The sequence below is a fragment of the Bufo gargarizans genome, chromosome 5 (assembly GCF_014858855.1).
Source record: "Bufo gargarizans isolate SCDJY-AF-19 chromosome 5, ASM1485885v1, whole genome shotgun sequence".
NCBI classification, from domain to species: domain Eukaryota; kingdom Metazoa; phylum Chordata; class Amphibia; order Anura; family Bufonidae; genus Bufo; species Bufo gargarizans.
In genome coordinates, this window is record NC_058084.1 from 164,764,036 (window position 1) to 164,788,628 (window position 24,593).

Below are 24,593 nucleotides of genomic sequence, written 5' to 3' on the forward strand. Positions count from 1 at the left end.
TCTGCGGTTTGCGGACCAGAAAAAACGGCACGGTCATGTGCATGAGGCCTTATATTGAGCATACGGGTAATGAAATTTTTTTTTCCGTTCAGCCTCTGGGCTGAAAGAAAAAATGAACGGCACAGATTTCTTCATTCGCATCGATCAATGTGGATGAAAAAATCTGCGATCGCTAATAAAGATCCAAAAAGCTTGAAAGTGATCTTTAGAGCGCCGCAGCGATTTTACTGTGTTTTTGCAGTGATCAGAAGAAAAAAAATTCTGTCACTGTGGTGGGGCAGACTGAACGCAAGTGTGCGCACAAGATCAGGCCTGATCGGGCGAACACTGCGTTTTTTGTAGAGCCTAAGGTGCGGATCTGCACTTCCGGGTCCGCACTTCCGTTCCGCAAAAATATAGAACATGTCCTATTCTTGTCCGCAATTGCGGACAAGAAAATGCATTTTCTATATAGTTCTGGCAATGTGCGGATCCGCAAAATGCGGAAAGCACATTGCCGGTGTCCGTGTTTTAACATACGGATGTCTGAATGGAGCCTTACAGGGGTGTGATCAATGGCAGGGGGCTGATCAGGGAGTCTATATGGGGTGATCAGGGATTAATATGGGGTTAATTAGTGACAGGGGGGGGGGGTGTAGTGTAGTGTGGTGCTTGGTGCTACTTACAGAGCTGCCTGTGTCCTCTGGTGGGCAATCCAAGAAAAAGGGACCACCAGAGGACCAGGTAGCAGGTATATCAGACGCTGTTAACAAAACAGCGTCTAATATACCTTTCTGATGTTAATTAGCCTGCCAGCGAATAATTAGCACTGGCAGGCTGTAGTTCAACTTGTTTACTTCGCGATCCTGTGAACGCGCGCTCCTGTGAGCGCGCATTCACAGGAAATCTCAGGTCTCACGAGATGACGCCAATAGGCGGCAATGAGCCCTGAGAGAGCCGCCGCCCGGACGCCTATCGACGTTACGTGTGCAGCAAGTGGTTAACACACCACTCATATCTTGTGCGCATGAGCACAGTCATCACTACACCAAGATTGACGCATAGAGGAAAAAAATCTATGTCATGAGTGTGTCAACTATTGACAACTCTTTGCGGTTGTCTAAAATCTATTCGATACACGTCCCCTGATAGCGGACGTAACAGGGATTAAACTGATAGGAATAGTACTACTTAACACACCACTCATATTGGGATTGCACAGTACATTGCACGGCACACGTGCAGTGCCCCAAATTGGAAGTGGGAGGACCAACCAAGCATCTTTTTCCATCTCCCGGTTTCTAAAATCTATTCCATAGACCGGTCCCTGATAAGGGACGTAACAGGGATCAAACTGATAGGAATAGAACTACTTAACATACCACTCATATAGGGTAGCACAGTACATTGCACGGCACAAGCGCATGCCCCAAATTGGAAGTAGCAGGACCAACCAAGCATCTTTTTCCATCTCCCGGTTCCTAAAATCTATTCCATACACGTCCCCTGATAGGGGACGTAACAGGGATTAAACTGATAGGAATAGTACTACTTAACACACCACTCATATTGGGATTGCACAATACATTGCACGGCGCACACACAGTGCCCCAAATTGGAAGTAAGAGGACCGACCAAGCATCTTTTTCCATCTCCCGGTTCCTATAATCTATTCCATACACGTCCCCTGATAGGAATAGTACTACTTAACATACCACTCATATTGGGATTGCACAGTACATTGCACGGCACACTCGCAGTGCCCCAAATTTGAAGTAAGAGGAACGACCAAGCATCTTTTTCCATCTCCCAGTTCCTAAAATCTATTCCCTACACCGGCCCCAGATAGGGGACAAAACAGAGATTAAACTGGTAAGAACAGATTTTTTTTAATAAAAAAAAAGAGGACAGTCTCTGCGGAGCTGGGTATTTTTTGGCCGCGTTACTGAACGCTCATGCACAATGGCTGTAGGCTCATGCGTCCTTTTGCGGAGGTGACAAACCTGGTCAGTCAAACCCAAGGCAACATCATCGACCTCATCGCATATGCGTTTTTCTGGAGCGTGCCCTGCGAAGAGTGCTGGATCAGGCCGTAGATGAGCATGAAGAGTAAGAGTTGTCGTCACCATCACCACCAGAAGCAGCCTTGTCATCGTCGATTGCTGGACCTGCGGCAACGCAGAGAGAGGAGTCTAAAGAAGAGGAGTCAGCGGAGGACGGTGGCTTTGAGGTGGTGGAAGACCAACCTCAGCAGGCATCCCAGGGGGCTTGTTGTCACCTTTCGGGAACCCTTGGTGTTGTACGTGGCTGGGTGGAGGAAGAGACCTTCAATGACGTCAGTGAGGACAAGGAACGGGACATGGCTAGCTTGGTATCCAACCTTGTGCAAATGGGGAGTTCGCGGTTGTGCAAATGGACTGTTTGCGGTGCGTTAAACAGGTAGTTTGGTCTGTCAGAGTTTGGTCTGTCACTGTGAAGCGGGCGTAACCCTTGCACTACCTGATCGATACAACTTCAGACCTGATCGTATACACACACTGGATGTTTTAAAGCACGTTATTACAAACAATTTAGGAATGTTAGGTGATTTATGCCCTTTATGGATTAAAACCCGACTCTGCGTCAACTACGTAATTTTCCATGGGAGTTTTGCAATGGATCCCCCTCCGGCATGCCACAGTCCAGGTGTTAGTCCCCTTAAAACAACTTTTCCATCACTATTGTGGCCAGAAAGAGTCCCTGTGGGTTTTAAAATGTGCCTGCCTATTGAAGTCTATGGCGGTTTGCCCGGTTCGCAAAAATTTGCGTTCACCATTCGCGAACGGAAAATTTTATGTTTGCAACATCTCTATTATGCAGGTTTTCACCCTCATGGGCTTAGACAAAGAGGGGCGGGGGTATGCGAGACAGTGACAGGTCTCACACAGGGTAGAGGCAAGGAAGGGGTGGATAGTGCGGTCCACACCCCTATTCCACCACAGGTGAGACAAGCTGGAAGTAATCAGGCTGGCATAAAGCACCTCCCAGAGTGTCAGCAAGGGGGAAGTGTGTTACCTGTGGACAAGAGGCCTGGAGGCTCTGTCTGTGTGGTCTCCGCTGGGCAAGGCTGAGGGACCACAAGTCTGGGAGATCGCCTGGAGTTGGGTGACAAAGCGACACCTGGGAGGGTCGCAGGGCCATAGTTAAGTGGACTATTGATCCCCAATCCACCACAAGAGACACTGGATTGGAGACAGGGGGCGTACTGTGCCCTGTACAGCCAGGAGGCTGTAGGACATTGGGTGAAAAAGCCGCATGTGATCACATGGTGGGAACGGTGACTTAGGTGAGTCAGGAATTTTGTGTTTAGTTAGAGCCTGGACGGACGAGTGTTTATCGTTTTGTTTTTGCTGGTGTGGCACAATAAATGCACTGTTTGGACCTGAAACCTGGTGTCCTGAAGGTGTATCTGTGAGAATGACCCCCCGGAGAAGAGCTAAACCCCCACATTTGGTTTATGTCTATTCCACAAAAAAACACAATGTCACAATGTCACACAAGCAATGGCTGCAATACTAATTTGTTTTCAACTGGTGAAAAACTGACAGTATAAGCCAGGAATTCAGGCTCTAAAGTCTCATAGCCTTATCTAAGTGGTTTATACTCAACTATGCTTCTCCATAAGGATGAATCAATGAAATAAGATTCATTCTTGTTGGACTGTTTTGGAAATAAACATATTACATTGCACTTTGTGGAATTAAATGGAAAACCTTACATATTATCCCTTCCTTATCTTACAGCACTTATATTAAGTATGACTATTTTTATCCTGTAAGTTAATTTTCAGCAGAAATCTCCAGGTTTCTTAGTATGGACCAACTGCACAAGCATCCTTTTAACTCTGTGTTAAATTCTCTATTCTTATCATTAATTCACACTGCTAAAAGAAAAAAGTCAACCACAATGCAAAGATAAAAGATTTTTAAGGGATTGTCTGGTTCAGAAAATCCAAATTTAAATACTCAATTGAGAATTTTTAAGTTAAAAGTGAGTATCACTATTAACAAGAATGAAGAGTGGCTGCCGAGAGCATCTCTTGCATTAGAGGCTTCTAAGTCTGTTTTGTTTAAGGCGCGGGTGCACTGAAAAAATTGTTAACTCATGTACATATACATGAGAATGGGCTAAACCAACCTGAAATGTTTATGACCACATATAAATCTAAGTAAATCCATTAACAATTCAGAAATAAACATTTGGGTCCACATTGTAGTGTATAGAGTGCACAAATATAACTGAATTAAAGGGGTTGTCCACTTTTTGTTAACATTGATCATTGTTTACCCGCTCGCTGTTGCAACAGCAGTGGTGAGGATAGGTCATCTATATTTTTTTTAAAAAGCAGACAACTCCTTTAATGCTGCTGCAATACAGATATTCAAATTAACTTGGGATATCATAAGGGTCCAATGTGCCATTTTTAGGATCCATTTAACATGTTAATTACCTAATCAATTAATTTAAAGGGGCATTATGAGATTTTGTTATTCATGGCCTGTCTTCAGGAAAGGCCATCTATATCTTATTGGAGTGGGTTCCAAGAATCCCGTACCTCTGACGATTAGATGCTTTAGTGTAGCTGTGTAGTGGACAAAGCCAGTTACTGCAGTCAATGGGAGTAGCACTGTAGTAAGCAGCTCCATTCACTACACAGTTAATGGAACTGTGGATTTCCAGTGCCAGAGCTTCACTGAAACAGCTGATCAGCGAGGGTGCAAGGTGTCAGATCAGATATTGGGAGCCTATCTTGAGGTCACCAATAAGACAATCCTAGAATACCATTTTAAAGGCCATACACATTAGATAAGTGTTGCCGTAACCCACAAACCATCTACTGTGTTTCCTGGCCTACCAACTCAGCAGATCTGAGCGCACATGTGTATGGAGAAGATGGTAGAGAGCCATCAGCCAAATAAGTGTTCAACTGACAGCTCCATAATGTGTATGGCCAGTCTTAGTCACAATCATTGGTAATATTGCTGTTATTTGTGGTACTTTTAACCACTAGGCGTCTCTTTATCTTCTCTTTATTGCACTACAAACTAACCATGTACCACTTTGAAGAGACAGCTCCTCTATAATTCCAACAACTAGGAACAACAGCAGAGACAGATAAATTCAATGACACACAGACAAAGTGATAGTCCTATCTGCACCGAACATTTAAAAACCAAAATATGGCAGTAAGCATAAAAAAAAAAAAAAAAAAAAAAAAAAACACAATTTTTTTTTTTTATATGCAAGATTGCTCTAAGGTGATCATAAAGATCTCATGCACTAAAAGCAGTTTTCTTATGCTAGAATGGAATTTTCTCAGGAGGAAATGTAATATGGTTGTGCTAGACGATCGCTGTGATTATGAAATCTGATCAGGAGCTGCTGACCCCACACTGGTATATAATCAGGTGGAATGTAGTCAGTAGTATTTAGGCCAGTGATGGCGAACCTATGGCATGGGTGCCAGAGGCGGCGCTCAGAGCCCTCTCTGTGGGCACCCACACCCTGCAAAAAGTCTATGGTGCACCAATGTGTCTTAGACTTTTCCTGACATTCATCAGTACAGGACGCACTATGAACAATGCAAACAGCACAATAAATGTAGGCAGGCTATTATAGCTAACTGATAAAAGTACATGGAAGATATACTATATTGCCCTGTAGTATTCAGGTTAAATTGCCGTGTTGGCACTTTGCAATAAATAAGTGAGTTTTGGATTGCAGTTTGGGCAATTGGTCTAAAAGGTTCGCCATCACTACCGATCCTGACCCTCTGCAGAATATATCAGTATTATATAATGTAATAAAAACAGTGGCAACATAAAGACCATGTAAAGAAATCTGTATGATGTCTGCAGGAGCTTTTTTTTTTTTTTAGCTTTCAGAGAGGATACTGTATATACCTCCAATTTTCTATGTACAGTGTACAGTAGGGATAATGCAGTTCTTATTGAAATGCTGGAGTAAAATACAGTCCTGATCAAAAAGTTCAGACCACTTGAAAAATGGCTGATCAAAAGTTTAGGACCACACCTCCAAAAAAAAACTAAACCCCCCCAAAACAGAAATCCAACTTCCAATCATGAATTCAGCAATGAGTAGCTCCGCCGTTATTGTTTATCACTTCAAAAATTTGTTTCGGCATGCTTGATGCAAGCGTTTCCATGAGGTGAGTGGGGACATTTCTCCAAGTGGTGAAGACAGCCGCACGAAGACCATCTACTGTCTGGAACTGTTGTCCATTTTTGTAAACTTCCCTTGCCATCCATCCCCAAATGTTCTCAATTGGATTTAGATCAAGGAAACATGCAGGATGGGCCCAAAGAGTGATGTTATTCTCCTGGAAGAAGTCTCTTGTCCTGCGGGCATTGTGTATTGTAGCATTGTCCTGTTTAAAAACCTAGTCGTTACCACACAGACGAGGGCCCTCCTCAGTCATGCGGAATGCTCTCTGCAACATCTGGACATAGCCAGCGGCCACTTGACGCCCTGCACTTCCTGAAGCTCCAGTGTTCCACTGAAGGAAACAGCACCCCAAACCATTATGGCGCCCCCTCCACTGTGGCGTGTAGAAAACATCTCAGGTGGGATATGCTCGTCATGCCAGTAACGTTGGAAACCATCAGGACCATCGAGGTTCCATTTTTTCTCATCAGAGAATAAAACTTTCTTCCACCTTTGAATGTCCCATGTTTGGTGCTCTCTTGCAAAGTCCAAACGAGCAGTTCTGTGGCGTTCAAGGAGACGAGGTCTTTGAAGACGTTTTTTTGTTTTTGAAGCCCTTCAGTTTCAGATGCCGTCTGATGGTTATGGAGCTGCAGTCAGCACCAGTAAGGGCCTTAATTTTGCTCGAGGATCGTCCAGTGTCTTGATGGACAGCCAATTGGATCCTCCAGCTCAGTGCTGATGACATTTTTTTGGGTATTCCACTTGACTATTTTGTTCCATAACCCTCAGGATCATTTAAGAATTTAAGAAATTCTAAATGACTGTCTTACTGCGTCCCACCTCAGCAGCGATGGCGCGCTGTGAGAGACCCTGCTTATGCAGTTCAACAACCCGACCACGTTCAAAAAGGGAGAGTTTTTTTGCCTTTGCCATCACAACGTGTGACTACCTGACAGAAAATGACAATGAATCCACATCTTTGCACAGATTTGGCCTTTTAAAGGCATGTGGTCCTAAACTTTTGATCAGCTGAAAAACAGCCTGTTTCAGTTTATTCGTTGTTTTCATTAAATTGAATGCTCAAAAAATGTTTTGTCTCACTCCCATTTCTTCTTGTTGCATGTTGAAGCTCTACTTGGAACCTTGTTAAGATCCAGCCATGCTAAATAGGAATTTTTGCCATTTTTCCAGTGGTCTTAAACTTTTGATCAGGACTGTACAAAAAGGCTGTCAATGAAGAGGTCAGTTCCATTTAACACATCAGCAGCTTTTTAGTTCAATAGACTCTGTACGTTCAACAGATTTTGCATAAATCAATAGCACTGGTGAATACAAGAAACTTTGTAATGCATCTTATTAGAGAAAAATGCCTCTGTCTCCACTCACAAACCACTTATACCTCCACACTGATCATTTACTGTTCACAGCTAACATTCTTCTTGAGAGAAGAGCCAGACTCAGCTCACTGAGGAATCAGGTTACATGCTGCACATGTCTATGGTGAAGGAGGGAGCTAGAGAAAGACACTGCTGCTGACTCACAGCTACAATGCTCAGTACTGTTGCACATATCCCAAGTGTCCCTCTTCTGGAGAGACAGTGTCTATTTTTGACCCAAATCCCTATGTCCATCTTTGCTCTATAACTCCTCTATGACCATCATACAGTGCTTTTACAGTGAGCACTGAGGAAACTAATGTAAAAAGGCAGCAATTTTATTTTCAAATTTGTGCATTCCAAGACTTATATCTTTATAATTTACCAGTCAATATAGTGATATGAGGGCTTGTTTTCTGATGGATAAGTTGTAGTTTTTGATGACACCATTGTGGGGCGCACAATCGTTGATAAACTTATTTTACATTTAAAATTTTGCAACATTCACTTTGCGGCATAAATAACACAATAACTTTACACTCTTAATTATTACAGTTAGGCCCCTTTCACACGGGCGAGATTTCCGCGCGGGTGCAATGCGTTCACCTCACGCATTGCACCCGCACTGAATCCGGACCCATTCATTTCTATGGGGCTGTGCACATGAGCGGTGATTTTCACGCATCACTTGTGCGTTGCGTGAAAATCGCAGCATGCTCCTCTTTGTGTGTTTTTCACGCAATGCAAGCCCCATAGAAATTAATGGTGTTGCGTGAAAATCGCAAGCATCCGCAGGCAAGTGTGGATGCGGTGTGATTTTCACGTTTGGTTGCTAGGTGACGATCGGGATGGGGACCCAATCATTATTATTTTCCCTTATAACATGGTTATAAGGTAAAATAATAGCATTCTGAATACAGAATGCATAGTAAAAAAGGGCTGGAGGGGTAAAAAAATATATATATATTTTAACTCAACTTAATCCACTTGCATCACTACGCTCATCACATGATCCATCACAATGGTGATGGACATGTGAATGACCATGTAATGAGTGCAGTGACATCATCAAACGTCCTTTTCCTCACAAATGAAGACAGAAGAGATGCCGGGTGCGCGAACAAGTGCATTAAGGTGAGTTAAAATTTTATTTTTATTTTTTTAACCCCTCCAGCCCTATTTTACTATGCATTCTGTATTCAGAATGCTATTATTTTCCCTTATAACCATGTTATACGGGAAAATATTACAATCTACACAACCTTGAACCCAAACCTGAACTTCTGTGAAGAAGTTCGGGTCTGGGTACCACAGCCGGTTTTTTATCATGCGCTTGCAAAACACATTGCACCCACGCGATAAAAACTGAACAACGGAACGCAATCGCAGTCAAAACTGACTGCAATTGCGTACCTACTCGCGCGGGTTTGCCGCATTGCACCGGGACGCATCCGGACACGCTCGTCTGCAAGGGGCCTTAAAGTACAAAAGAAAATGTATTTTTCTTTCTACGGAGCTCTGTGAGGGCTTAATTTTTTCGTAGGTCAACCTGTAGTTTTTATTGGTATCACTTTGGAATACTTAAGATTTTGTGACTACTTTTTTTAGTGACGAATAGGCCAAGAACAGCAATTCTGGCGATGTATTTTCAGCATTCACCATACAGGATAAATTACCTGATTTGTATCATTAGGGTTATTACGGATATAAATAGTGAGGATTTATGTCCAGTTTTCATTGTATTTTTTAAGCAGTTTTTATGTGGATTTTCTGCATACAAATACAGTCCTGATCAAAAGTTTAAGACCACTTGAAAAATGGCAAAAAAAATCATATTTAGCATGGCTGGATCTTAACAAGGTTCTAAGTAGAGCTTCAACATGCAACAAGAAGAAATGGGAGTGAGACAAAACATTTTTTGAGCATTCAATTTAATGAAAAACAACAAATAAACTGAAACAGGCTGTTTTTCAGCTGATCAAAAGTTTAGGACCACATGCCTTTAAAAGGCCAAATCTGTGCAAAGATGTGGATTCATTGTCATTTTCTGTCAGGTAGTCACACGTTGTGATGGTAAAGGCAAAAAAACTCTCCCTTTTTGAACGTGGTCGGGTTGTTGAACTGCATAAGCAGGGTCTCTGACAGCGCGCCATCGCTGCTGAGGTGGGACGCAGTAAGACAGTCATTTAGAATTTCTTAAATGATCCTGAGGGTTATGGAACAAAAAAGTCAAGTGGAAGACCCCAAAAAATGTCATCAGCACTGAGCTGGAGGATCCAATTGGCTGTCCGTCAAGACACTGGACGATCCTCAACTGAAATTAAGGCCCTTACTGGTGCTGACTGCAGCCCTATAACCATCAGACGGCATCTGAGACTGAAGGACTTCAAAAACAAAAAACGTCTTCAAAGACCTCGTCTCCTTGAACGCCACAGAACTGCTCGTTTGGACTTTGCAAGAGAGCACCAAACATGGGACATTCAAAGGTGGAAGAAAGTTTTATTCTCTGATGGGAAAAAATGTAACCTTGATGGTCCTGATGGTTTCCAACGTTACTGGCATGGCAAGCAGATCCCACCTAAGATGTTTTCTACGCGCCACAGTGGAGGGGGCGCCATAATGGTCTGGGGTGCTTTTTCCTTCAGTGGAACACTGGAGCTTCAGGGGCGTCACACCGCTGCTGGCTATGTCCAGATGTTGCAGAGAGCATTCCTCATGACTGAGGGCCCTCGTCTGTGTGGTAACGACTGGGTTTTTTCAACAGGACAACGCTACAGTACACAATGCCCGCAGGACAAGGGACTTCTTCCAGGAGAATAACATCACTCTTTTGGCCCATCCTGCGTGTTCACCTGATCTAAATCCAATTGAAAACCTTTGGGGATGGATGGCAAGGGAAGTTTACAAAAATGGACAACAGTTCCAGACAGTAGATGGCCTTTGTGCGGCCATCTTCACCACTTGGAGAAATGTTCCCACTCACCTCATGGAAACGCTTGCATCAAGCATGCCGAAACGAATTTTTGAAGTGATTAACAATAACGGCGGGGCTACTCATTACCGAGTTCATGTTTGGAAGTTGGATTTCTGTTTTGGGGGGGTTTAGGGCTTTTTTGGAGGTGTGGTCCTAAACTTTTGATCAGCTGAAAAAAAGCCTGTTTCAGTTTATTCGTTGTTTTTATTAAATTGAATGCTCAAAAAATGTTTTGTCTCACTCCCATTTCTTCTTGTTGCATGTTGAAGCTCTACTTGGAACCTTGTTAAGATCCAGCCATGCTAAATATAATTTTTTTGCCATTTTTCAAGTGGTCTTAAACTTTTGATCAGGACTGTATGAAACGTGTGCAGGTACCCTTAGAGGTGGAGCCTGCAAAGGGGAAATACTGCTGAAAAATGCAGTCATATGATGGCTGGACATAGGGAGAGATTTATCAAGTATCAAGACCAACATTTTCCACAGCGGTCTTAATATCATCTGCACAGTCGGAGAATACACCTAATATATTAGGCGCATCCTCCAGCAGTGAGCATGCCTAAACATAAAGCTATGGCCACTTGGAGTAGCAACACATTTCTTTCATTTACACTAGATAAATACTGTGGGCCTGCTGGCACTGCCCCCTCACCACAACCCCTTTTCAGAAAGTGGCAATGTATATTTTGTCGCAATGGTGTTTAGAAAAGTTGCAAACGAAGGGGCGCATGCGCGAGGCTCGCGGCCAAGACATGTTTCTGTGAGATCCGCACCGCACGCCGATTTACCCTTTCTTTAGCGCCTGAATCAGGCTCCAATACGCCTGCAACTACATGTTACGGACCCCGAAGATGACCCGCTCTAAGGGGAAGTCAAAAATTCCCGGTACACCCGCTCCCTCGCAGACCTTACCGGAACTTTTCCGGCAGACAAGGCACACTGTCATGGCGGACGCCGCTGCAGAACCTTCAAGTCCCGTCTCTTCTTCTGAAGGTGAGCCGGCCCCAGACATTATGGATCGTACTGCAGGTCAGGAGGACCTGTACAAGAACATTGCAGCTTTGTTCCGGTCTGAACTGTCCCAGGCGGTCTCAGAGTTTTCCCGCCAGATCCAGGATCTAGGGAACAGAGTCTCTGAACTAGAGACGCGCACTGATGATATTTCAGACGCCATAGGCCGCGACAGGGATGACATTAATTCACACGAGACCCAAATAGCAGAGCTGGAGCTTAAAATTGAAGACCTGGAGAATAGGTCCAGGAGAGGGAACCTACGGGTCAGGGGACTCCCTGAATCATTTCAAGATCTCCAAGCCACCCTCTCCTCCCTGTTTACTTCTCTACTACCGCAGGAAGAATCTAGCTACCTGAAGATGGACCGGGTCCACAGAGCCATGGGGAAACTCCGCAGCTCGGACTTACCACGGGATGTAATTCTCAAGTTCCATCACCCAGGGACCCGAGACAAAATCCTGTCTGCTGCCAGAGGCATTCCGGTCCTACCGGGATTGCCTTCATCGGTCCACCTATATGCAGACCTTGCCCCTTCCACGCTCAGGCGAAGACGGGAAATGAGGCCGGTCACCCAAGCGCTTCAGAAAGCCCAAATCCGGGATAGATGGGGCTTCCCCTTTAGTCTGACATTCCAGCTGAATTCTCGCTCCCATACGGTGCGTACACCGTCAGAAGGTCTGGATGCGCTACAGCGGGCCGGAGTACAATGTGACCTATCATGCCCGCCGAATATCACACCGCTACCACAGAGGCCAGCAAGAATTTGGACCACGGTCACACCAGCCTCCTCCGGATCGGGCAGACCGAGGCCCTCTTAACTGCTATATGTCCTTCCTATACCCAGCTTAACGCTGAGGTCACTAGAGCCTCTCGGATCCTGCCTCATATTTGTCTGTTGACATGTGTTCTGATGAGGCAAGTTAGTCTTTATGACTTTTATATAGGGTCCCGGCGATGTGGACTTTCATGCTGACCCTCACCCTGAGTCTATGTGGAGGGATGATGCTAGCCAAAGTTTGGCTGACTCTCTTTCCACATCTACCAACCAAACAGGTTGTAAGTTCTGGGCCTCACAGCCCTTTTTGTTATACTATGTTGTTTTTTACCCTTTTTTTTGATGTTCTACATTTTGAGGCAATGCATATGTGTCTGTACTTAGTAGATGTGGTAACCCAGATAGTCGGGTGGGCTGTGTATTTTGATTCAGATGATGTCTGGCGCGTTCGGGTTTCCCGTATCCCTCTCTAAATTTTTAAGATGTATAACATCCTAACTCATAATGTGAGGGGATTTAATTCCCCTAGGAAGAGGAAAACTGCCTTTTCTTCATACCTCAGGCACGCGCCGGACGTCATCTGTTTGCAGGAGACCCATTTCTCACACGCCTCTTACCCCAAGTACCTTCACCCTCAATACACCAGATTTTATTCCTCCACCTTCATTTCTAAAAGTAGAGGTGTGCTCATCCTTCTGAGAAACTCCTTCCCCATAACTATTACCCACACAAATATTGATCCGGAGGGTAGATTTGTAATTCTGGTGGGGACATACAGAGAGGAATCTCTGTGTTTAGTTAGTTCTTACGCCCCCAATGATAGGCCCATCTCGTTCCTCGAGGACGTAAGTAGAATAATTGAATTTCTCTCCTGTCAAAAAATAATTTAGTGCGGAGACTTTAATATGACCCTCCATCCTACACTGGACCGTTCAGCTCCGCAACCTATCCCACGCTCTAAAATTCTGTCCGGCAGGATAAGCCAACTCCTACAATCCCTCTCTTTGGCTGATACATGGAGAGAACATAATGGCTCTCAAAGGAGCTACACATACTACTCCCCTGCATACCAGGTTTATTCCCGTATTGATTTGATTCTGGCGTCTACTTCCGGTCTCCCTAACCTATCTTATTCAAGACATATTGTGTCCCCCTGGTCAGATCATGATATGGTTTTATCAGCATTCTCACTACCTCATCAAAACTCCACTAGACCGTTATGGAGACTAAATGAATCCACCATAACGCAGCCCAAAATACTCACCCAATTGCAAGAGGACATCTCGCACTTCTTTGCCGATAATGCTACTCCTGATATGGACCCTATGATTTTATGGCTTACGCATAAAGCTTTTGTTAGGGGGAAACTGATAGGTATTGCGTCCAAACGCAAGAGAGAACGCACCCAGACCCAAACTAACCTTGAGTTTAAGCTGAATAGGCTTGTATGGGCTCTTCAGAGAAACCCATCTCTCTATCTCCTGAAAGCCATTAAGGATGTGAAACATCAACTAAACATGATACTTACTAATAACACAGAAAAGGCTCTCCGCTGGACAGGTTCCTTTTATTATAGGTATGCCAACAAGCCAGACAAACTACTTGCTAGTCAACTTAAAGCGAGACAAAAGACCAACCAAGTTTTTCTGATTAGCACCCGGCCAGATCACGTCACGTCTCACCCAGACATTATCTATAAAACCTTTCACAAGTACTATGAACAACTTTATACTCCACCAAGGGGGGTTCCTGATTCTCAGATTGAGGATTTCATTTCGTCAATCAGATTACCTACACTAACCCCAGAATCACAGTCTGAACTGTGTAAGCCAATTTCAGCGGACGAGGTGACATATGCTATTAACCTCCCTGGCGGTATGATTATGTCAGGAATTTTTTTCCAAAAGTGGTACCATTTTTTTGCATGGAAATTTGGTGTTATGTATTGTAGGCCTGCAATTCTTAGTAATTACTTACTTAAACCTGACCAAAGAAGACTCTAGTAGACCTCTCAGATGTGATAAAGTTCAAAAAAATAAAATCATGAGTTATAATCTAATAAATAATATAATTTTATTCAGTAATGTAATTAATAATGAAATTTGTCAAACAAAAGAAAATTCAGTAAACATCCTGGGTGTGGTAAATTTTGAAGCATGGGACTGCACATAGACCAACGTCACAATCAGGGCAATGGAACCTGGTTTCCTTTCGGATTTTTTTTCCATTTCCATCTCGCTTTGAGCAGCAAACTACACACATCCTTGTAGGTGCTGCCTTTTTTGCGCTTGGCGGGATGTAATCCATAAAGTGACGACCAGTCAGCCTCTCTGGGTTTACAACGTCAACAGCGCGACGTCCAGATCTGTTCACGGCCACTGATGGCGTTTGGTAGTTCACAAAAATCTGCTCCGCCACCTTCCAGATGAAGTCAGAGTGAACAAGAGGCTTGTCACTCTTTCCTTTGTACAGTATATAGGCATTCCACAGACATTGTTCCAGGAGATGCCTGAATATTTTTTTGTAGTATTTTTTTTGTTGCTTCCGCATAGCTGGATAGAATGTCATCGCCTGATCGGCTCTATCGACTCCTCCCATGGTGTTGTTATAGTCGATCACAAGTTGTGGCTTTATGACATCTTTCCCACCTCTTGTGTGGACCGTGGTAGTGGAGGTGTTATGTACTGTACTCATTAGGCACACGTCTTTTTTGTCACGCCAACGCATTGCCATCATCTTTCCTTTCTGCCAGGCCACCATTTCTCCTGTTTTCAGTTTTTTCTTGGAAAACATACATGGCAGGCCACGTCGGTTGGCCCTAACGGTTCCATATCCGTCAGTCTTGTTTTTTAGTAGAAACTCGTACAGCTCAAGCGACGTGTAAAAGTTGTCTGTTGTAACACAATACCCCTGATTGAGCAATGGTTCAAGCAGTGAAAGGACTGATGACATTGCCATCCCATAGCCGCTGTACCTGGGGTTGAATTGTGTTCCTTTGCCGGTGTATATGATGGAATTCCATATATAGCCAGTTGTAGACTCGCAGAGCAAATAAGATTTTATTCCAAACCGCGTTCTCTTGGATGCGATGTATTGAATCCAGCTGAGGCGTCCTTTGTAAGCCATCAGACTTTCATCAATGCTGATGTCTCTGTCTGGCACATAGGCCTGCTGGAAATTGGTTAGGATCATTTGGAATACTTCCCAGATCTTCTTCAGTTTTGGCGCTGGATGTGTGGCTTCGTCAAATTCCTCATTGTTGGTGAAGTGTAAATTCTTCATTATGAGGGAAAATCGGTACTCGGACATGATGGTGCCAAAAAATGGGGTTGCCAGCAATTTATTGGTAGTCCAGTACCATTTCTGCAGGGGTTTCCCCACCACCCCCTGAAGAAGTATTAGCCCCAGAAATTTCCATATGTCCTCCTTACTCACTGGTTCCCATTTTCTGGTTCTGGAAAACTTGCTGTGCAGAGTAGTGGATTGCTGCTCTTTGTAGCGGTTTGTCTCCGTGACAATCTTTTCAATGGCGTCATCAGTCAGAAATAATTTTAGGTACGCCAAAGGATCATTGTGATTCAACGTCTACCTTCATCCCAGGCGATCCTGTAAACGGGAATCTTGGCGGTGGTAATGCATCCATACCGCAATCAATAGGGCACCAAGAGCGCACCTCACTGAGCTCAAGTGCAGATTCGTCGCTGTCGCCACTTCTCTGGTCAGTGTCAGAGTCGGATGATAAATCTTTCCACGAATCGCTATCGCTGTCGCTCAATTCTGCGAGGGGCTCTGTGTCGCTGTCGCTGTCACTTATCTGATCCAAACCCGCTTTGGTGATGCTAAAGTGACGCTTTGATGCCATGGTAAAAAATAAAAAAAAATTTATATATTTTTTTTTGCTTAGAAAAAACAGCCAGGGCAGTCAGGGCAGTGTAGAATGATCAGATCAAATCTGTCAAATCTGAGGTGATATTGTAATCTGACAGGATTGTATCACCTAACTTTATGTGTGTGTGTTTGACTTTTATATACAATGTATTTTTTTTGAATCTCCCGCCCAGTTCCGCCTCTGTGACGCGCTGCGGCTCACAGAGGCGGAACCAGGAAGAGAGATGAGACATCCGCCGGGGCTCTCACCGGCGATCACAGCGGGGAACATCGCCGGATCGCCGGGATTACGTAAGGACACCCGCGGTTCCCTCTGCAATCTACCCCGAGCGTGACTCGGGGTTACCGCTTCTGGCAGCGAAAATTAACCCCGAGTCACGCTCGGGAATACCGTCAGGGAGGTTAAGTCCCTTAAATTGGGAAAAGCCCCAGGCCCCGATGGGTACACTGCCCTCTACTATAAAAAATTGGCCCCAATTCTTACCCCCCACATTACTAACATCTGCAACCAGCTGATGCAGGGATCCACACCCCCTGAGGAATTCCTCAATGCTACCATCACGGTCATCCCCAAGCATAATAAGGACCCCTTGCTTACATCTAATTACAGACCTATCTCTCTCCTGAATGTTGACAGCAAACTTTTCACCTCAATACTAGCAAATAGACTCAATCGGTTCATTCCAGACCTCATCCATAAAGATCAGGTTGGATTCATCCCTGGCAGGGAGGCCCCGGATAATATTAGGAAAATAATGAACATTATATATTCATCACACAAACAGAAGACCCCGCTTGCCCTCCTGGCGCTGGATATAGAAAAAGCCTTTGATACAGTTTCCTGGTCATACCTATATAAGGTCCTTACAATAATGGGCGTTAAAGGTCCCTTTCTTATGGCTATCCAAGCCCTTTATTCCAACCCGAAAGCCACTCTCAAACTCCCGACTACTCTAGCATGTCCGGTCCGTATTGGGAGGGGAACACGTCAAGGGTGCCCACTCTCTCCAGCACTATTTGCCCTGGCCATTGAGCCCCTAGCGGCCCGTATCAGAGCCCACAATGACATCACAGGTCTCTCTATAGGGGCCACTGAACACAAACTGAGCCTATTCGCTGATGACTTATTGTTATCAATTACTAACCCTATTATTTCTTTCCCATCCCTATTAAAACTCCTGGATTCTTTCTCCAAGGCCTCAGGGCTAACAATTAACCATGCCAAATCTGAACTAATGCTTTGTAACACGCCAGAAATAACAAAAACTTTACTTTTACAAAAATTTTCCTTCCAGTACAAGCCTCGACACATCTCCTACCTGGGGGTCTCGATACCGAGTACCCTGGAGAACACGTACAAGATTAATTACCTGCCTATGTATCGTAGAATACGCCAGGATCTACTATCATGGCAGAAACTCCCAGTATCGTGGGTGGGAAGAATTAACATAACTAGGATGGTGGTACTTCCGAGATTATTGTATTTATTTAGAGCCCTCCCAGTACCAGTTCCATTACGGGACTTGAGATCCCTTCAAGGAGATGTGCTTAGGTTTATATGGGCGAATAAACGTCCTCGCATCTCCAAAGCAATTATGTGTACGCACAAGTCGGTTGGGGGGTTATCACTCCCAGACTTTGTAAAATACTACAAAGCGGCTAGATTAGCCCAATTGTTTTTAACTCATCTGGATCCGAAGCTACATCCCTTGTGGATTGAAATGGAGGCATCCAATTTCTCCCCCTACTCCTGGAGGGCTCTGATCTGGAATGAAGGCACTATTCCGCATTCTATAAAATCTTCCTCACTACTGTCACATTACTCACTACTTATGTGGAGATCTGTTCGATTTAAGAATAATCTTCAGTCCAGACCCTCCCCTCTAGTCTACCTAATAGGAAACCCGCATTTCTCCCCAGGTCTTCAAGGTCGTGACTTCTCATGGTGGTTAAATCATCGAATATGCTCGTTTCACAAGTTACTATCTAGAGGTAAACTGTTAACTATCGACAACTTCAAAGAGGTCCACTCCCCTCCAGCAGGGGAATACCTACGTATGACTCAAGTGTTCTCCTTCCTGAAGTCCCTACAAACATCAGATGGGAACATATCGTTTTCCCCATTTGAACGATCCATTACCTATTCCTTATATAGACAGGGATTGCTTTCCCGTATTTATGGTTTGCTATGTTGTGTACCTGAAGATGTCAAATTACCTTATATGAGAGCCTGGGAGGAGGACATGCAGCAAGAATCCTCGTTCCCCAAATGGTTTCAGAGATCTCAAACTCTCACAAAAGGTTCCTGGCAGGTCACATTGGCCGAAACCTCAATTAAAATCTTGCACAGAACCTATATGGTCCCTGCTAGACTCCATCGTATCTACCCGGAGGTATCTCCCTATTGTTTTAGAGGTTGCGGGGATGAGGGCTCTATGCTCCACATTTGGTGGACTTGCCCGACTGTGAGACGGCTATGGGTCCAAACAAATTCATTATTGTCCACAGTGTTACAATGTAGTTTTCCTATGACGCTCCCCTTGTGTCTACTTGGTGACAAACCACACTGGTTGACATTTGCTAGGTTTAAACTTTCACAGCACATTTTGATGGCCGCCAGGATCCACATAGCCTTTAAATGGCGTACCGATACTCTTTGCTTCCAAATGGTGCTTGACAGAATTAATAAAATCCTACAAGGTGAAAAATTATCAGCCATACGTACCGACACATTCTGCACCTTTGAAAAGGTTTGGGAGCCCTGGCTGTCCTCCTCCTATGCCTCAGATATGCGCTATAGTATTTCATTGTAACTTTAATACTGATGTCCACTAATTATGCGGCTCCTCTCCGATATATACTGCTCTCACCTGGGTTTGACGGAACTTCATCTATTACGAATATGCTGATATTTGGACAAGTGTGTATGTGCCTTTATTTTCTGTATTTCCTTTGAAGTATTTTGTTTTGTAAGCTTTCTCGCTTACTTTCTCTCAAAAACCAAATAAATGTTTTTTGAAACTAGAAAAGTTGCAAACATGGTGCTTGCAACTTTTTTCACCAGATATCTAGCAAGTGGAGATAATAAATCTCCCACATAGTGTTATTCCTCATATAAAGACACAGAGCAGCTTATTAGAACAAACAGCTGAGATGACAGATAAGCCAGTGCAATATTGTCAGAATTAGACGCAGCAGCTGCCCTCTAGTGGACAGCCAGAAATTCCACCGCTTTAAAAAGGAAAAGGAACAAAAAACCTTTGGCCTACTGGCCTTTTAGACTGCTTTCAATTTCCATACTGTGGAGCAACAGGACTCCATGTGTCACTGTCAAATCTCCTGAACCAAGCCTCCTTCTGCCACGCGAATGAGACCTTAAGGGGTTATGGTAGGGTTGCCACCTTTTCTTCAAGCCAAACCCGAACACGGGTGGAACGCATCGGGACCGGAAGTTGTGTTCCACAGGCCGGAAGTGGGTCCAGCTGTGGAGCGCAAGCTGTAACTGAGGAACGGACCAAGCAGACAGGATATCAGAGAGGACAGTAGTGTAAAAGGAAACACAAGGAGGAACAATAGTAAAAGAAAACATTTAAAGGAGGGAGTGTCTGAAGACAGCGCCGCCCTGCGCTAGCATCACAGCTGATCGTCCCTACATAACAACGTTTTTTCTGGTAATGACAGATTCAGAAACCGGTTTAAACACTGTTACACTTCAAATGTTTTATATACCTTTTTAGAAGTGACTACTAGGACAGAACTTGGTCACAGTGGGCACTGGGCTGTCTCTGATGTCACATCCTGTTCCTGACTTCCTCGTATCAGAGAGAAGGAGGAAGGGACTGGGAGGCAGGGGAGGAGCGAGGGTCGGGAGAATCTGAACTCTGAGGACAGCGCTCTGAGGCTGCGCTGGCGCTGCCCTGCGCTAGGCAGCTGCTAGCATCACTAGAGGGACTCAGGGAGCGCTCAGCTGATCACCCGGCCGTTTTTCTTCTTCTTCTTTCTTTCACAGAGAAGAATGACGTTGCGGAATTGACAAGTGGGACGTACCCGGTGCATATACACATTGTCTACATGTCTTTAGCTATCTAGATCAATTTTTTATCTGTATTCTTTTTTTCCATTTTCTGTTGGCTATTTTTTTGTTACATAATTTGTGTGATCCCACACTGTGTGGTATAATAATGTGACTATGAGGGATGGTTGGGCGATGTGTATGAGGGTCACGGCGTAATCCGCCGTGATCTCCCCTGCACTTTGCCCCTATAGCACTGGATCTGTACTGCCATTGAGCTACAGCTCTCCGGTTGTCCCCTTGAAATGCATGTTAAATGACACGGCTCTCTCCGCCTGGTTGCGCTGTCCTATCTAATTTCCATATGGACATGCGCACACACGGTGTTGGGACACATTGACCTATTGTAATATGGCCGACTAGGATCTCTAGTAGCAGTGCGCATGTCTCTGGGAGGACCGGTAGTGATGTCATACCGTGACCGGATGCTCTTTGGAGTCTGCGCATTGCTCGTGGCAGAACGCCGGCTTCAATGGTATGCGACATGTCAGACACGATGTGCGGCGCTGGGTATGTCACCGCTTTCTCCTCCTTTTTTGTAACGTCATTATTCCTTGTTCCTCCCACTCTATGCACACCTGGTTTTAAGCACCAATTATCTTATTGTAGGTTATTAGAATATATGTACATTGTACATTATATATTCGCTATACCACTACAGCGATATGTTCGCTTATGGATTTCTATATATTTGTACCTGCATTTTTATACTATTTATGCACTTCTGCACTTTATTTCTGCTCCTGATTGTTGATTGATTGTATTATGATGTAATGGGGGTTGGACTATATATACCCCAGCATACACTGTGTTCATTGCTTGAAAAAGGCTCTTGTTTGAGCTGAAACGTTGCCATCCACATGGGTACTTAAAGACCACTACTTTTTACTTGGAGTGCTGTCCTTTCTTCGTTTTTGTACGTTTGGGGTAAGCAGCTACATCCCTGGACATAGCACCCATATTGTCTGCATCCGGTGCCGCCATTATTTTTCTTATTTTATATATATATATATATATACACACACACACACACACACATAAAATATATATATATATTAAAGAGAGAAAGATATATAGTGTTTCTTGCTTTATATTCACATCAAATTCCACCATGCCGCATTTGTAGCAGTGATTAAGGAGCAGTCCTCCTTTGCAGATCAAATACTTAGCAACACAATGGGGAAGCCTGTCTAAGGTGATTGCGGCAGAGACGGTGATGCTGAAGTAAGACCTTTGAAAATGTAATTATACAGTTGCATAGCAATCTCTGCTAGGCATGACTACAGCCTATAGTACAGCTTACCTTTTCTTCAATACTAGTGGCAATGTTGCATAAAATGTTAAAAAGCCATTTCTATCATCGCATTTCGATATTCAAATTTATTTTAGATTATGACATAATGCAGATTCATTTCCAGTGTAAGGTGTAATTGAGAGCCACATAAATAGCAAGTCTCTTGCATATACTTATTAGCAATAGATGCAATCCCAAGATGAAGATGGCAGAGAAGGGATGAGGACTACACTGAAGATGAGGACTAGGCATCACTGTTTGTGGGGGTTCCTGCAGTGGGATATACAGATATACAGTGGATATTCCTTTAAAGGAATTTGATAGAAAACCAGTTTGTTACACCAGTATAAGTTTCTTGCTGCTTGCTGGACTGGGCGCAGCTAAGCTCCATTCAAGTGAACAGGGCTTAGTCGCGCCCGGCCAGTGATACTAGTCATGACGTCACTGGGCCCACTAGTGGAGCGCCGATGCCTTCTCAAACAGCTGATCGGCTGTATCCAAAGAAAAACTGCAGAACCCCTTTAACCTAGTTCAGTTTGATGCGCAGATTGGCTTCGTTCACATCTGTGTTAAATAGTTCCATTGTTCTGCTTAATTATAGGAGCAGATTACAGAGGTACTGATCCAATGCAGATGTGAACGTACTACGCCAATTTGATAGAGAAAACACTGCAGCTTCCTGCCAGCAAAACATGAACATCTTAGAAAGATGTGTTGCCATAAAAGCGCTCCCATAAACATATAATTTATGGGTGGCATTTAACCCTCTCTGTTTTATAGAGGATTTCAGAGTGCACATTTTGCTTCCGAAAGCTCTAAATGGCTTTCACTATGGAGTTAACACTAGCACCATCTGTTGGCAAACCATGTTATAGCATGCTGTCAAAATCCTGTTTGCCATCCTGGATATTCAGAATAAGCTGAAATTTCAGAAATGGGTAATTAATCGTTTTTACAGCGTGCAGCGAATCCTGAGCAAGATGTGCGTGAGAAATATAAAGAAATATCAGACGGTCTTCTGCCACATGAATGCACTTAAAAATATCACAAAAATTAATACATTCTGTGGTCTCCGCATATTTGCCTTAGATTTCCTCCTGAAATCGGCGGTAGAGATCCACAGCATAAATTGACAAACTGAAATCAATTTGCATGTAGATTCCAGGCAGATGAATCCTGCGAGTGGATGAGACTTCTTTGAATTTCATCCACTGTGCTGCTACTCTAAATGATATGAACTTTGCACTCGCAATTCTGCAATATCCACCCCATGGGAACATAACATTGAATAGATTAAAGGGGAAGTCCGGGGTCAGAGCTGAACCTGGACATATCCCCATTTTCACCCAGACAGGCCCCCGATATTAGCATGCTCCGATGGTCTCCCTTGCCCTGCGCTGAATCGCACAGGGCAAGGGCTGTTTGTTTATGTTTTTACACTGCTAGGCGGAGGCTTCCACCTAGCAGTGCTGCCACTGACGTCACCGGCTCTGATGGTCTGTGGTCTAAAGGGCGGGCTTTAGCGCTGCCCTAGCCGTTTTAGCCCGCCCATTAGTGACATCACCGGGCTCACTGCTCGACAGAAGCCTGCGCCTAGTTTTCCACATGTAGGACCAAGTATTTCACCGGATCTCCAAAAAAAAGCCTTTTCCAGTGTGATTCAGCTCCGATGCTCATATCAGAGTGGGCTGTCTGGGTGAGAATGGGGATATGTCCAGGTTCAGCTCTGAACCCATACAAGCCCTATAAAGGGTTATCCGATTTTTAATTTTTTAACTTCATGTTCCCCCCCCTTAGGTTAGATTAACAACTTTTTGTCGGTTCTTAATAAAAGTTGCTTACCAGGCCACTGCGGCAACAGGTTCATTTTAACGCATGCACTGTGGGTTGTAACCAGGCTAGGATCATGTGCACAATGTACCGCATGTGAAGACGAAAGTACCAGGAGCATATAATTGGACCCGGAGCGCAGCGCTGACCTGATAAGCCACTTTTAATACGTAACAATGAAAACATTTTACTGTAATCAAGAGGGAGAACAGGAAATAAATAGAAATATTGGATAACCCCCTTTAAAGCAAACTGAACCCATTTAAAAGAAATGTACAATTTGTAGGAATAATTGCAGATATGTCGCAATGTACGGTATTTCTTGTGTGACATACACAAAATCTTACCCCCATCGCACCATAAAAGGCCCTTGGGTCCCCAACTCACGGTTGCATAAACATCAATACTTGTCCCCCAATGAGTCCATAGGGTGCAAGATGGTGGAAGTGATGTGATTCACCCACATCACGACTGTCTTCGCTAACCCTGGAACCCTGGGTCCTCTTCTGCAGTTGCACAGAACAGTTCATTCACTGTTCAGTGCATGCGCAAGAATATCCATTGAGGGGCAGCACGGACAGTGGCAACGAGGGTAAATCTTGTCACCGTCACATCTTGCATTCTATGGACGCATTGTGGGGCAAGTATTGGTGTTCATGCAGCCCACAGAATGGGACGGGAGGGTCTTCTACAATGTGGCAGTGGCAAGATACTGTTTGATATACGAGTGAATATACAAGTCAATTGTGTATATGAAGTACATGAGTAATGAATCATATGGAGTAATAAATATACAAGTGACGCTGCTCCAGAGGAGATGTAGTGTAATGACCAGGAAGCAGCGCTCGCATGGGGTGCCGCTTCCTCTTCAAACAGCTGATCGGCTGGGGTCCCAGACTCCTGCTGATCAGATATTGATGACCTATCCTCACGAAAGGTCATCAATATATATGGCAGGACAACCTCTTTACCGCAGGGGGTAAAGCATGTTAGGCTACTTTCACACTAGCGTTCGATCGGATCCGTTCTGAACGGATCCGATCATAATAATGCAGACGGAGGCTCCGTTCAGAACGGATCCGTCTACATTATTTTAGCATATAACAGCTAAGTGTGAAAATAGCCTCGTACGGATCCGTCCAGACTTTCAATGTAAAGTCAATGGGGGACGGATCCGCCTGAAG

The 24,593-nt window shown here is 44.2% G+C and overlaps 1 protein-coding gene across 1 annotated transcript in view; it reads right to left on the bottom strand.

Annotated features, from left to right (window-relative positions):
* Window positions 1-24,593, bottom strand: part of FBXO15 (F-box protein 15) — a 212,957-nt gene that overhangs the window by 62,136 nt on the left and 126,228 nt on the right. The window lies entirely within an intron of this gene.